This window comes from Neophocaena asiaeorientalis, unplaced genomic scaffold (genome assembly GCF_003031525.2).
Source record: "Neophocaena asiaeorientalis asiaeorientalis breed wild unplaced genomic scaffold, Neophocaena_asiaeorientalis_V1.1 scaffold4, whole genome shotgun sequence".
In the NCBI taxonomy this organism is placed as follows: Eukaryota; Metazoa; Chordata; class Mammalia; order Artiodactyla; family Phocoenidae; genus Neophocaena; species Neophocaena asiaeorientalis.
Genome location: NW_020173682.1, coordinates 6,136,438 through 6,150,813, shown reverse-complemented (window position 1 = coordinate 6,150,813; position 14,376 = coordinate 6,136,438). Strand labels below are relative to the sequence as shown.

The following is a 14,376-nucleotide window of genomic DNA, read 5'->3' as shown; positions in this document are numbered from 1 at the left end:
TTACTAACTGGGTACTAATAAATATTGTGTGGTTCAACACAATAGTCGCTTAAAATGTAGCCTACTAAAAACATCTGTAATGAATCTGGACATTTATAAACATGATTTCGTTTACTGACAACAGAAAGCATGCAAACTGTCTACTTTCATCAGTTTCTCAGGCCCTACAACAGAACCATCAAAAGATAAGCTTCCCAGATACCAATTCTTATTTGCAAAATATTAATTATGTCATGCTACCAACATTAACTGTATTTTCTAAGTAAGGACAGGACCAAAGAGTGAAACTAATGTAATACACAATAGTTCATGCGTATTTAATTTTTTAAAGCTATCACAGATAGTGACAAAAGCAAATACCTAATTCAAAAGCCCTGTTCATTTATAATACTGACAACTCTGTACTAAATTCTCCTCCACGGTGGTCTTAATACTCTTAAAGGAAATCCTCACCTTCTTGCACATGAGATCTTATTCAAGTCCCTGTATGTCCTATTTTCTTACATACTCATCTACTTTATTTATTTGGGCGGGGGGCGGGGGGCATTTCCACAAAAGAAGTAATTTTATTCACTCAGGTTGTAAGTAAATGCTTCAGGAAACAATGATGTCAGTTTCAAATGTATTGAAAGATAAATAGTAAACAGTATGTATTTCAGTTTTTAAACAAGGAAATTAGTTAATTTTATTTACTAATAAAAATAAAAGAAGCCTCTAACCTAAAGTATAGCCTGATCATTTATTTCTCTATAAAGAAACACAAATTGGATTTTTTTTTTTAACAGAAAAAGGACAAGACCCACAGAAAGATAAACTCCTCTACCTGCTGGCGCTACAGGGATTTCCCCAGTTACTGACTGATTTTGGTAGATCGGCATCACCACTGCAAGCCTGACGTCATCTACTTTAATGACATCCAAAGCTGAAAGCAAAGAGAATAACCCGTGTAAGAATAATGCAAAACCCTAACGTTACATTGTACAGAAAAACGGTGAATCCTACATTGATGAACAGAGTATCTGTTCTGTACTGGCCCTTTAGGTATTAAATAGCAGAGAATCTCACACTCAGAGTCAGTTACACCCAAGGGTAATTAACTTTGAGTATCTCGTTGTTCATATACCTTTTAATGTTATTTTCTTCAACTACCTCAATGTTTAAACCGTTAATATTAGTTGCTGGAATCTACTGACTATACTTTGTAAATTTTTAATCTGCATAGCATAGTTCTGAAAAGGATTATTTTCATTTCCAGGACGAAATGAATGAACAGAAAAGAGAAAAAGCTAACATTTCCCAAGTTTCACGTGAAGAAGGAACAAAAATTAAGTTGCTAGGGAAGTAACATGCCAGTCATTGTTCAGAAACCATGGGAAACGTTTACACAAAAGAACATTCCACAGAACTCTGCAAAGCCTTCAAGGGGACCTGTAGGCACACTGTCTTGTACAAACACACTCTAGGGGGCAGACCCTGGCAGAAAGAGCAAATGACACAGACTCTGGGCACACGGGCACAGCTCCCCGGCGGCCTTCGTGGGTCTTTCCCCAAACGGCGTCTCAGTGGACTCCCTGGGCGGCCCCTTTGCAGAATCTCCCCCACAAACCCCACCCCGACTTGATGTTTCTTCTTCACCCTCGTCACAGTCTAATCACTATGTGGGTTTCATTTAGCTAGTCAACCGTCTGTCTTTCCTGCTAGAATGTCAGCTACGAGAGGCAGGGACTTCTGCCTGTACTGCTCCCTGAATTCCTAGCGTCTGAGAACAGAGCCTGCCATATACAGTAAGAGGTGGCTCCCTAGTGTTTGCTGAACGAATGAATGAGTCAACAGTGAACCCATTACCAATTCCTGCCATGATATTTTGTTGGTTTGTTTTGTTTACTTTTATTTTATTTTTTATGGGAGTCTAGTTGATTTACAATGTTGTGTCAGTTTCAGGTGTACAGTGAATTAGCTATACGTATACGTATATCCACTCTGTTAGATTCTTACCCCATATAGGTCATTACTGAGCAGAGTTCCCTGAGCCACACAGTAGGTCCTTAGAAGCGGTCTATTTTATATACAGTAGGGTGGGTGTTATATGCCTCTGCCCACCCCCGCTACTTCTCCTGCCCAAAGGAGGGAGAGCTGCGAAGCCCACTGATCATGATGTAAAACACTTATTACTAGATCAGAGTACGCAGATGCCCTACCAATCAAATGTACTAAGAGCTCAGCATCCGTGCCCAGTGCCTGCGGGCACTTCCGGCTCCCCGCTTGCCCCAGCGCCCCTACCCCGAGGCAGGCAGGCCCTGCAGGTGCCAGGGCCCTGCCGGGGTGCACAGTCTCCCCACACTCGCACCAGGCACACACCTGCTTCCTCACACAGACTTCCACTGATCTGGGCCTTCAGCCCAATCCAAGGGCCTGGCCCCTCTTCCTCCTTAAGGGGAGGCTGGCCAGCTTGTCTGCAGTGACCTCCCTCTCCTCCCAGGGAGAAGCTACCTCACCCAAGAATGCCGGCCTCTTCAACCACTGAGCACGCTTGAAGCTTTTTCTGATAAAGAAAAAAAGAAAACTTAGAAAACCTTTTTAAAAGTTTCTATTTAAAATGTAGCAGTGTTCACCATATACCCATCTCCCAGAGTCTCAAAAGGAGAGGTGGAAAATGCCCGAGAGCCTCAAGTGAAGTAACGTAAACCAAGCCTTTGTGCCTCTGTGCCATCTCTCAGAGGATGTAACAGGACCTCGTATCTGTACGCCCAACCCTAAGCTTTCCAGACTGTGTCCCCCTGAGCACCTCCCCCGAGGCCACTTTGGAGGGATGCTTGCTGACGTACCTATGGATGCACAGTAAAGACATCTGCAACCTATTCCCAAGTGCTTCAGAGCAGGGGCCGGGGCACGCAGGGCAAGATGTTACCAACTGCTGGGCCTAAGGTAGACTTATGGGTAGTCATCGTACTATTCTTTCTACTTTTCTGTATGTTTGAAGTTTTTTGGTAAAGTTTTGTTTGTTTGTTTGTTTTCACAAACCAACCCGCCATGTAACCAGCTTCCCAGAGCTCTGTCTCTCTCTCTGGGACCCCACCCAGCAAATGCACTGATGGGCGAATTGCCCTGTCCCCACCTCCAACCCACAGCATCATCTTTCTAAGATACTCAAAGGATTGTGTTACTGCTCTAAAAAAAACTGTCTGATGACTCAAAGGCACATTCATGATAAAGTTTAAATTCCAGAAATGACACCTGCCCTCTGCTCTTACTAGTTTCTTTCACTGCAGAGATCACACGGACACCCTCTCTCAAATTTTCTATCAAACAACCCTGAACACACCTGGCCTCTGTTATTTCCTGCCTCTGTGGACTTGTTCACTCGAGGTCTTCTGCCCGCTTCAAAATATAGGTTTAATCAAATATCCGTCATCACACGGCCCAGTGGTGACCAGTGTGAACAAAAAGGGCCACCGTATAAGGGACAAGAAAGTCTGAAGTACACATTTATACATTCTCTTATTCAAACCTGTACATTACTATTCAGCAATTCCTTTCAAATTCAGCAGAGGGTGCCATAATTTCACTTTTAAAAAAGAAAATGTAAGTCATATTAACAAAAGCAACTTGCACGACTTAAGCGCTGTTGCAAGCCCTGAAAATTATATTTCTAATGAATTAGAAAAATGAAAATAAACATCCAACGTTGATGTAATGTGAACAAATGTCTTTCTTTCCCATTTAAGGAAGAAACTGCATGATAACCCACCAAAATTCTAAGTGTTTATACCCTCTGAACCAACAACTCAACTTGTTAGTAGGAATTTACCCCAAGAAATGAACAAGTATGCAACAACGGATCAATCAATTTACAGTACAATACATGGGGAAGGGGTCCAGGTTTCCAAGGACAGTATCTTCACTGCAGTCACTGCTTCACGCACAGCATCAAAGCGGGTCTGACTCTAATGCACAGGGTCCTGGCTCCAGTGTGTCTGCACTGACACGTGGGGCACGACGCCCACCACCTCTTCATTCACACCCTGGTGGTTTGTTTCACTTTGGGTCTTCAGGTGTACAGTTTCCTAAACTAGCTCCTAATCCACTTTTAGTTTTGGTTTTGCAATTCCAGCACTTTTGCAACAGTTACACAAAGCAGACCGGGCAATTGTGTACACTTGACTGTTGAAGCCATCTTTTCGCTATTACTAAAAAGAGATACTTTTGCTATGTCCACTCCTGTGTGGACTGTCCTCAGTTGCGTTGCAATCTCTTTGGATTAAAAAAATGTGACAACGTCTCAGAAAGATCCTTTTTACTCTCCCCTAAACCACTTGTGAACATTTCTAAAACCATTAATTTCACAAAGGAGCCAAGATTTCTAACAGAAAAATAGCAGCTGTATAGATTCTGAAAATCTTGCTAAACACGTCTTGCAGTTCAAGGGCGGTCTTTCCTGCTTGTCTTGTGGTTCAAGGGCTGTGTTTCTTTGCCCTAATCCCTGAAGATTAGATTGCTACAGACAGGAAAGAGGGAAGGAACCGGCCCAATCAAATGAAAAGTTACCATTTGGAACACAATGACATTGTTGTAACAGACGTTTCAGGGAGGGAGGGATTACCTAAAACCATTGGGCATCTGCTCTTACGTACTAGTTTTGCAAGGCTATGATGAATACAACTAGCAAAATAGCACCGAATCACCCTGAGCAAACATCTGATCTTATCTTTTTAAATATCAAGGATTCCTAGATTTATTATACCTTAACTAGTAAATAAAAAGAGAGACTAGAGATAATTACTTAATACCTACCCAACACAATTACCCTGGGTGGGAATAATGAGTATTATGCAAAGAACCATAAAAAACATTTATCTCAAAATGAAAACTGGGGCAGACCGTATCTGACTGAGTCTCTCTGCTGCCCATATACTCTCACCAGGTCTCCCAACCGCAAAGGCAGGAACGGCCGAGGAAGAACGAGGTGAAACCCGCTGTCAAGGTCATCAACAGCAGAGTGCTGGCTGGGGACCTCGGTGTCCCGCCCCGGCACAGCCAGCTTGGGAGGACCCTGGGGAGCACCGCGGAATGTACACAGAGAAGCCTGTACAAAAGTAAGGGCTCCACACCTGAGGCCCCCATAAATTGCTACGTATCGCAGGTTGGAAAACAACTGAATGATGGTGGGAGACGGGGAGGGGAGGGGCGGGGCGGGGGGTGGGTTCCAGCGGGAATCTGCAACCAGACAACAAACACGAACTTGTTGCAACACGGAACCTGGAGAGTACTGAACTTTTAGCACTTCCCCCTTTTATTTGCAAATTATGGTGCTCATTCGAACGCAGTGCAAAGGTACTTTGAAGAAAAATGTATAGGAAAGAGGTAGGAACTCATTTTTTCCTGATTCTACAAATTATTACTGAAATGCTTATTCCTGGTCGATTTTAATCAGCTAACGAAATTCTGATCACAGAGCATCCCGACCCAGAGAAATAGCTCAACCAGAAACATCTCTGGGTGTCGCTAGCTATATCCCAAAAAGTTTGTAGAGACGCACTGGAAGTAGGAGAAGAGAGGGAAGAGACAGGAAATGGGACATTCCAGCCCAGGAATGTCACCTCTTTTAGGACGAGGGAAAGGTCACCCTGTGCACACTCTGGCATTGACGGAAGACCCCGGCCATGGGAACCGGGCCTGTGAGCAAAAGGTCCAAAGGGCACGAGGACTGAGAACAATTTGGGGAAGAGCATGTCTAGATGGGGACAGGAGGGCAGTGGTGGCTCCCGGGTCAGGAGAAGAAGGTGAGGGTCCAGGTGGGCAGCTGCAGACGAACCAGGGACAAGTGCAGACACCCCGCGACTCCAGACCTCCGCAGATGCTGCCACCACACCACGGGGACTGCAGCCCTCCAGACGATTTCTGCAACTAAAACGCCCACAGCGTCCTGAGTTCTTCGTTATGTTTAAAAGAAAAGCCTACAGACTCTAAGGGTTCCAGTAACAAACACACCAGAGAAATATTCTTCAGCCAGGATTCTACTCCTAAGAATTTTCACTAGAAACATAATTCACGTGTGTGCAAATATATACGTACGAGGGAACCTTACTAAGCATCACTGATGACAAAAAAAGAGAAAAAACCTAAAATGTCCGTCAATCAGGCAATGGTTTAAAAAAATGAATGAAAAGTGGAACAAGGAGGGCGGGTGGGGTATAAAATGGGAATAAATTTTTAGACTATGTTTATTTTTTAAAATTTCACAAGTACTTATTCAATTCTTGTATAATTAAAAACAGAAAAAAAATCATACATACTATGGCAATCTTTCAAAATTTCACAATTCCATTGTGGGTCTCAAGGCCTATTTAATCTATCACCGTACTTAAACATTTATGTCAGTATCTGTGTGACTTTCCCCTCCATGAAATTATAAATTTCTTAAGAAATATAAATTATATTCCACAATGGCTGGCACAGAGATGCTCATTGAATGTATGCTGAGTGGACAAATGAGTAAGTACACATGTGCCCTAAGGTTACCGGGGCAACCACAGCCAGCTAAGGTGATGACTGGAAGTTCTCCGAGCTATGTCAGCCTGACCAACAGGAAGGATACAGATGGTTCTCAAGAAACTGTACACATTTCAAAAAGCTCCACGATCCTGTAGGAGGTTCTAGGTTCCCTAGATGGAATTTATCCCTCACCAAGACCACCCACTTAGATTAAAAACTAAGTGGCTCCATGGTGTTAAAAAGCAGCAAATACAGTTCAGTGTTTCATGTCATGGCACAGACTGGAAATATTTTTCTGATGCCTGGAAGTCTGCTCTTGGTGAAACAAATCAATTATACTCTCTTTATATCCTATAATTATGATCAGGAAACTTAAATACAAAGTATTAGGGAAGATATTAAATCCAGAATTTATATAAAACTCCCAAAGAAAATGTGCTCAGATTTTTTTCATGAGAAACCTAAGCTTGTTTCTGTGAACAAACTTTTTTTACACTGAGTTCTGTGCTTGCTGATGACGCCCAGATGAGCTCTTCGAATTTCAGATGGAGCCCCATCAACAATAAACTTGCTCCACACAAGGTAATACATTTAAAATCATTTCTACTGTCATTCAAAAATTTTAGTTGGATGGCACATTTCCTATTCTTTCATGCATTTGTGACTTGAATGGACTTTAAATCCAATCAAACTTCCCTAATATAGACTACAGATTCTGGCTGATAATGATGCGTAACAAACATACCATCCTGGTGGCGGTGTGGACACGGCGGAGGCTGTGCACATGGGGGGCAAACCAGTTCTGCTCTAAGCAGAACTGGTCTGAAGAATAAAGTCAATTTTCAAACATTCTTCTCCTTCAAACAGGAAAAAACTCTTTTATACTCACTGAACATCATTAGGTGGCCATTTTGATCTTATTTTTACTAAGCTGAATTTTTACTCTGAAGTGTCACTAAAAAGTAATACATATCTACACAGTTCTTGCAATTTTCTATTAAGTTGATTAAGATGTTCAATGATATATTTTTACTTAAGTAAGCCATCTTTCAACTTAACAACTGTCTTTCTACAAATCCACAAAGAGAGAACCATTCACACACACACAAAACTTAAGTCAGCTCTTCTTAAACGCAAACTCTTGACAAACCTTTCTTTTGGTCTTCTAACACTTGAAGTGTGAAAGGGCAGAAATTGCACACAGATCCCATTTCTTTGTATAAAGCCAAGGAAAGGGGATGGGGGGAGACGGAGGCCCAGACTTAAATTTTAAGGGCTAGGATGTTGTTAGATTCACTACCTTTTATAACATCAGTTAATAAAGAACTCAGATTTATAGCAAACTTTTACATAAAAGCTTCTCTGTGAATAAAATAATATATAACTTGAATCAAAGTTCTTTGTTTAAAACAACTTGACACTTTTGATCAGGGCCACTACGCTATCAGTAAACAAACATGTGATTGCTTCTACAGCATCTTATTTGCTTTGACTTGTTCATTGACCATTAAGAATATTTCAAGCCCAGCAGTGTGCTGGTAGCAGCGTGCAAATAATGTTCTTCCAGGTGTGTGTCTCCAAGGATTCTATGGAGTGCGCTAGTAAACCTTAGTTAATAACTTGTGTTGATTCATCTTGAAATTTCTTGTGATTTCCTAATCCTCTGGGTAAATACTGTCTCCATGTAATCTTATCATCAAAAAGTCTACTAAAAATATTATCCCGAAGTAAACTGCTTTAAATGTCTTCACTAGCTCCTGACCCAGTGTTCAAAGTTTCCTTGACAGGCCAACAAATTAAGCAATTCTGCGCTCTACAATAATGATGTATTTGAGTTTTAGTGACAGACTGTGTAACTAGCTTCATGACTCAATCTGAATTCAAAAAAGAATTCTGCTTCTTATTTTGCCTTTCCAGACATCTGAAAAATTACCCATCTATGCAGCATAAGAAAGACACTTTGTTTTAAGGTACCAGAACAGTCTGCTTAGTACCACTGCTTCATGTAATAACATTCCATGCAAAAAGGTATTTAGGTAGAGAAAGAGAAGAATTATCAAGGTATGCAAGTTCAAATGTGAGATCATCTTTTTTTTTTTTTTTTTTTTTTTTGCAGTACGCGGGCCTCTCACTGCTGTGGCCTCTCCCGTTGCGGAACACAGGCTCCGGACGCGCAGGCTCAGCGGCCATGGCTCACGGGCCCAGCCGCTCCGCGGCATGTGGGATCTTCCCGGACCGGGGCACGAACCCACGTCCCCTGCTTCAGCAGGCGGACTCTCAACCACTGTGCCACCGGGGAAGCCCATGAGATCATCTTTTATTATGTTACCTAATTAATGCCAAACTCTTAATTTTAGGCTTCTATATTTATCTTGTTAATTACTTTCAGGCTTTAATTCAAAAGCTTTTCATTATGATGGGAAAACAAGTACCTTTAATTTAAATCATTTACAATAGGAAGTACTTAAAGGAATTTTCAGTATTTACAGTTTCTGGATATCAGTTTTTCAAAATACTTTTAGGTAACTTTCAATCTAAGAATGTTTAAAATAGTCTCGCAGTAAGCAAAACAGAAAGATAAAATATCCGTTTTCATTTAACTGAATTAAAATTCTGGGAAAGTAGTAAATTATAAAATTACATTCATATATAATCAAGACTTCGGGAAAATTACTTTTATAAAGCTTTAAAGCTAATGGTCCCTTTAATGAAATCTAATTAAGTTCACTTATTTATTTTTAGAAATGAACATTTTTATTTCTTTAAAAAAGTCATAAAATTCCATCAAAATCAGACCTTGGCTAATTGTCAACTTCAAAAGCCAAGTACAAATAAATGCAGCAATTATAGAAATTAATAAAAACCATTTTATGCTCTACCTAACAACTAATTCCAGATGACAATGATGGTAAGAATAAAAAAAACTAGAAAGCATGGATAAACTTTTTTTTTAATCTGTTTGAAAGCTAAAAAAAGAAAAGAAAAAAAAAATCTCCCAAAGTAGGACTTGAATGGCCAAGATCCTGGAGAAAAAGGATTTTGAGATGTACCCAACGCTGCTTTATCCCACTTCCCAATTCATAAGCAGTGTAGACGGACAGGTTACGAAGATAGGAGAAGACGACTGTTAAAAAGAGGAGTCAAGGGAGCCTCGGTCACTCTGACAGGCCTGGGAAGACAAAAAAATGGAGCTGAGGCCTAGTAAGGCAGCTAGGACTTGAGAGGCCAGAAGTCCTGCAGGAAGAAAAGCACGAGCACAAAGAAGTGAGTCCAGCAGTCTGAGCTGCTTTTCTTCTCAAAGCATTCACCGGTTCATCAGCAAACGAAACCACAGGATAGAGACGTCAAACAATGCAGCTGCCGAGTGACTGAGACGCTGAGCAGAGACAGTCTATCTCACCAGGCTGCAAAGATAAAAACTGGAGTCTGGGGCTCAGCGAGGTAGGAGAACATTACTAAATCTCGCCAGCTTTCAGCTGGGACCCCAAAGGGACCGCACCACTGCAATTTTCAATAACGCCCAATATTCGACCAAAAACTACCGACCTATCGAGAGACAGAGCCAACAGAAAAAGACAAAAGAAACAACAGGTAATTCCGATACTGGAATCATCAGACATGAACGTTATTCGTCACAATTAGTTTACACTGGAGAAAATGTAAACCATGAAGGAGAACTTCACCGGCACCAGTAAGGCTCCCCAGTGAATCAAGTGCATAGCCAGGGTGAACCACCACCGGGCTTTCGAGTCAATCAAACCTAGACTCAAATCCAAGCTCTGCCACTTCTCAGCTTCCTTTTCCCCTGAAACAGAAATAATAATATCTTAAAGAGTCAAATGTAATAATCAAATGCCTGTCACAGCACATATAACAGTCAGCAAACATTAAGTCGTGTGTCACGGTCCATAAATGGTCCGTCAGAACTACCCCATCCCAGCACCAAGTAAGTGTCTTGCATACTTCCTTTCAACGTCACAGAAAATAACTCACCACTATCAGCTCCTAACAAAAGTCTCTTTCAAAGCTGAAAAGAATTATGTTTATTTTTGTTTTGTTTTTAAGTCACCAATAATGTATTCTGGAACTACCAATGCTCTTCAGAAAAAAATATTATATAAACAGTAAAAAAAAAAAAAAAGTATTTATGAATTCATACTCTGACTCTTTCCCCCAAAAAGATCTGAGGTCGCTTAGAGAGACGCCAATAAACCAGGAGGTGGGCTTCTGTCTGTGGATGGGGGCTTTGTTTCCGTTCTTCCTCAAGGCAAGGGCAGACCGGTTACGTGTGGGACGGGTGGATACAAAACTTCTAGGGAAGGTATTTATAGTCATGTGCTGACCCTTAAGAGTAAAAATAAAAACACACACTCCTGTGGGTCCTGGCAATACTGAATATCCACACGGCCATGATTTCACCTGACCCACGACCCTCTGCGGCAGGTTATACCTCACCTCACCATTCCTGTCCCAGACCCACATAACGGGATGAGGACAGACCCAGTGGTCCTTCCACTCTCACGCTGCTGCTGTCTTTCCAAGCAGAGTCAAGGTGATACCACGAGGAAGACAGAAAAGTAAAACAATTTCACGGTGGGGGGGATTTGTTTTTTTTTTTCCTTTTTGAGTTACTAGTACCAAAAGTCTGCAGCTCGCCTATTCATAAAACTGTCTGGTAATTTGGGGGGTGGGGGAGGGACTGCTGTTTTAACTTCGGACTAATTAAATACCTGGCTTTACACCTATTCGCTTTATCGAATAGCCACATGTCTTAGTCAGCAACTGCCAGGCACTGTATCATCACAGATGAAGACGGTATAATCCCCTCTCTGAGAGCACGCTGCGTATCGGGGGAGAGAGTTCCACGTAAAGCAGAAAAGTGGAACGGAGGCTGTGGAAATACCAGGTTACTGCTACGCTAAACAGCTAAGGGGAAATAAGAAAGAGCCTGCATCAGACAATGAAAAGGCTCCAGGCTCAATTTCAACAGGTGAAATTGCTCCTCAAATGTAACACCCCATCCTACTCCCCAGTTCATTATTACTCTTTAAAATATATCAACTCGAAGTTAAACAGAAAGCTGTGTATCCAACAATTAAAATCAGTAGTTCCCAAACTTCGCTCATTCATATATCACCCTGGCAACATTTACATTACATAAAAACAACTCAACATTTTTCTTCAGTCAAGTCTTTCTTAACTTAAATACCTACTTTGGACCCTTTTAAAACACAGAGCAGTGAAACCCTGAGTTTGATGAGCTAGTTATGTTTTCTAACACACATGAAAATAAAGGCACAGTGTTTAAAACAAAAACTGTTCATTAGAATACTGCTAAAATTTCCCTGCACGCCCACACCCAGGAAAGACCAATTTAAAAAAATTTTATCAGCTACTTATAAATTCCTTATTTGTAAAAACAGTAAATGTTTATGGCCTTATTAGATGACTACATCAGTGTCAATTGTTTTTTCTACTTGTTAGTATATGTTTTAACCTAAAAGGTAACCAATTATGTCCAGTTGGAAATCCCTTCTATTTCAGTCTCCCAAGCTACCAAGGAATGTATTGTCTATATCTAGTTATTAGTGATCTGAAATAGTTATAGCAATCTTCCTCATACCTATAGACAGACGGTTCTTTCCTTCGATCGCCTATCAAGATAGAGAAATTACTGAATAAAAACATATGAAAACAACTAGATAACATACTTAACTATTTTAACCAAATAGTATCTCTCTTCTAATGTACTTTAAAAATGCTGTTTTCTATGTGATATATTTTAACTCAGTGTTGAGACTTATTCTATGCCCAATTCCTATTAAAGAAAGAATTTCAATAATTTTTGCAATTATAGTTGCCTAAAAAAGTTACACTGTGAAATTATTCTTTAAGTAGCTTAGTTCCTTACCAAAGCAAATTCGTTTTCTTAAGTCAATTCAACAAACTGCAAAGCCAGATGGATCTTCAATTCAACTAAGAGTCTTTAACCTTCCAAGGAAGAAAGAAAAATTGCTCTTGTCTACTTTCTCACTAGTTCCCTGTCCAGAACTGACCATTTTAGCAGTCAGAATGGTTTACGCTCATCAGCAAAAGCAGGTCTGACACACAAGTGAGAAAACAAAGAATTGACTGACAGCTATTACACTGAACCATGATTTACGTAAGATTCTGCAAGACACTCACTGGGGCTGTAACTCTACGGTGTTTATCACAGATGCACCTGCCCATCAGCACAGCAGCTCTGCATCCCCTGAGCAGTGCTGTTTATCCTGGAACAAGTAATAGGTCAGATCCAAGGCAGACACCTACACAAGGACTTCAGTAAAAGGCAAATCGCTGTCCCTACCGTTAGGTCCTAAAAGTGGTCACACCAGCACTGAAGTAGCCAGACTGGGCCCAAGATGGAGTCGCTTGTGCAAAGCCCCACATCAGCAAACCAACATTGAAGATTCTATGCTCAGTTCTCCCAGGAAAGGCAGGCCTGGGCCAAGCAGTCAGCTCCAAGCCTGCCCTCTGCTCCACCCAAGGAAAGTAGCCCTGCTTTAATCCACTCAGCAAACGCCCAGGTAACTTCTGTGCTCCTGCTGTAACTGTGCTCCGTGAAACCTGTCGCCGTGCACAGCTCTGCCGAGCTCACTTCTATCTGCCGGGCGGGTGCTGTCTGTTCCATGAATCACTGGATAAACCCAATGAGATCGTTAAAATTTACTCCACTGAATTTTGTCCTTAACACGAGGAACCAGCAGAAAGTCACAGCGCTTGCTCAATGTCAACACCACCTCCATTCTTCCTCTGGCCTCCAAATATACTTCTCCTCCACAGTACAGCTTCCCCCTTCTGGTGACCCCTGAGCACGGAGGGTGGGCATGAGAAGCGCTGCAGCGACAGTGACGTGGAACGTCCTCCAACTGGGGAGGTGGTTGGAACGTCCTCCAACTGGGGAGGTGGCAACGTCTGGTCCTGTGATCATCAACACGCTTCCGGACCCTGAGAGACTAGTTTATCTTTCTATTTATAATTTTTGACTGAACTAGTAAATTAAGGTGAAACAGCATAGCTCAAAAATTGGCACCATGCACTCACTACGCTAGGCACCCACCATCACGGGTCCTAAATCAGGCACTTTTAAAAAGTCATCCGTGGTTTCTGTTACCACTTCAGTTACATAAATAATACTGTAGTACAACAGCCTTCGGCATTTCAGGAGCCATGGGTATTTTCGGATCAGATGAAAACCATGGACCTGCTCTGTCCACGGAGACATTCACAAGATACACAGAAAGCTGCACCTGATCCAGGCAGACTGTGGAGCCAGAAGACTCTGAAGTCTGTCCGTGTACCCAGGTCAGAACCTGCTGGATCTCACAGGTGAGACCAGATGCCCCAGACTGCTGCTTCTCTGCATATCTAACTACCTGATAACATCTAAGTCAGATGCAATGACAAAATACTGTCAAGAAAAACTGAAATTCTTTGGTGGCAGCATATTCAAATTGCTTTTTATCTAAATACACTGAAAAGGCCACCAGGGGCTCTTGGATTTAAGGAATTAGGGGTGTGATGTGATGGGGACGGGCGGAGTCACAGGTACTGAGGCTGAGTTTGCATAGCTCTCCAAACAAATATTAAGAAAACGGCAATTGTTCACATCAAATAATGGGGGCGGGGGATTATAGCACACCTCTCCTGTCCTGGTTCACCACTGTCAGTGCGATCTTACAATACTACAATGCTACATTTATTATTACGATGAAAAATTAGATCTGCTCATGAGACATACACAGAAGACCTTTAAAATCAACACTGGAGTATTTTCCTCCTCAGGACTTGGCTGTGAAGCATAGCCCAAGCAGCCAGGAGTGCAGGGGAGGGCTCTTGGAG

The 14,376-nt window shown here is 41.7% G+C and overlaps 1 protein-coding gene across 9 annotated transcripts in view; it reads right to left on the bottom strand.

Moving 5' to 3' along the window:
• MPP7 (MAGUK p55 scaffold protein 7) overlaps window positions 1-14,376 on the bottom strand; it is a 284,418-nt gene that overhangs the window by 216,781 nt on the left and 53,261 nt on the right. Inside the window, exon 1 of one of the 9 annotated variants that reach the window (XM_024750113.1) lies at window positions 824-902. The exons of the other annotated variants lie outside the window; for them this stretch is intronic. The gene's annotated coding sequence lies outside the window, so the exon portion shown is untranslated. Of the gene's footprint in view, window positions 1-823; window positions 903-14,376 lie in introns of those variants that run through there. 9 annotated transcript variants of the gene reach the window in all.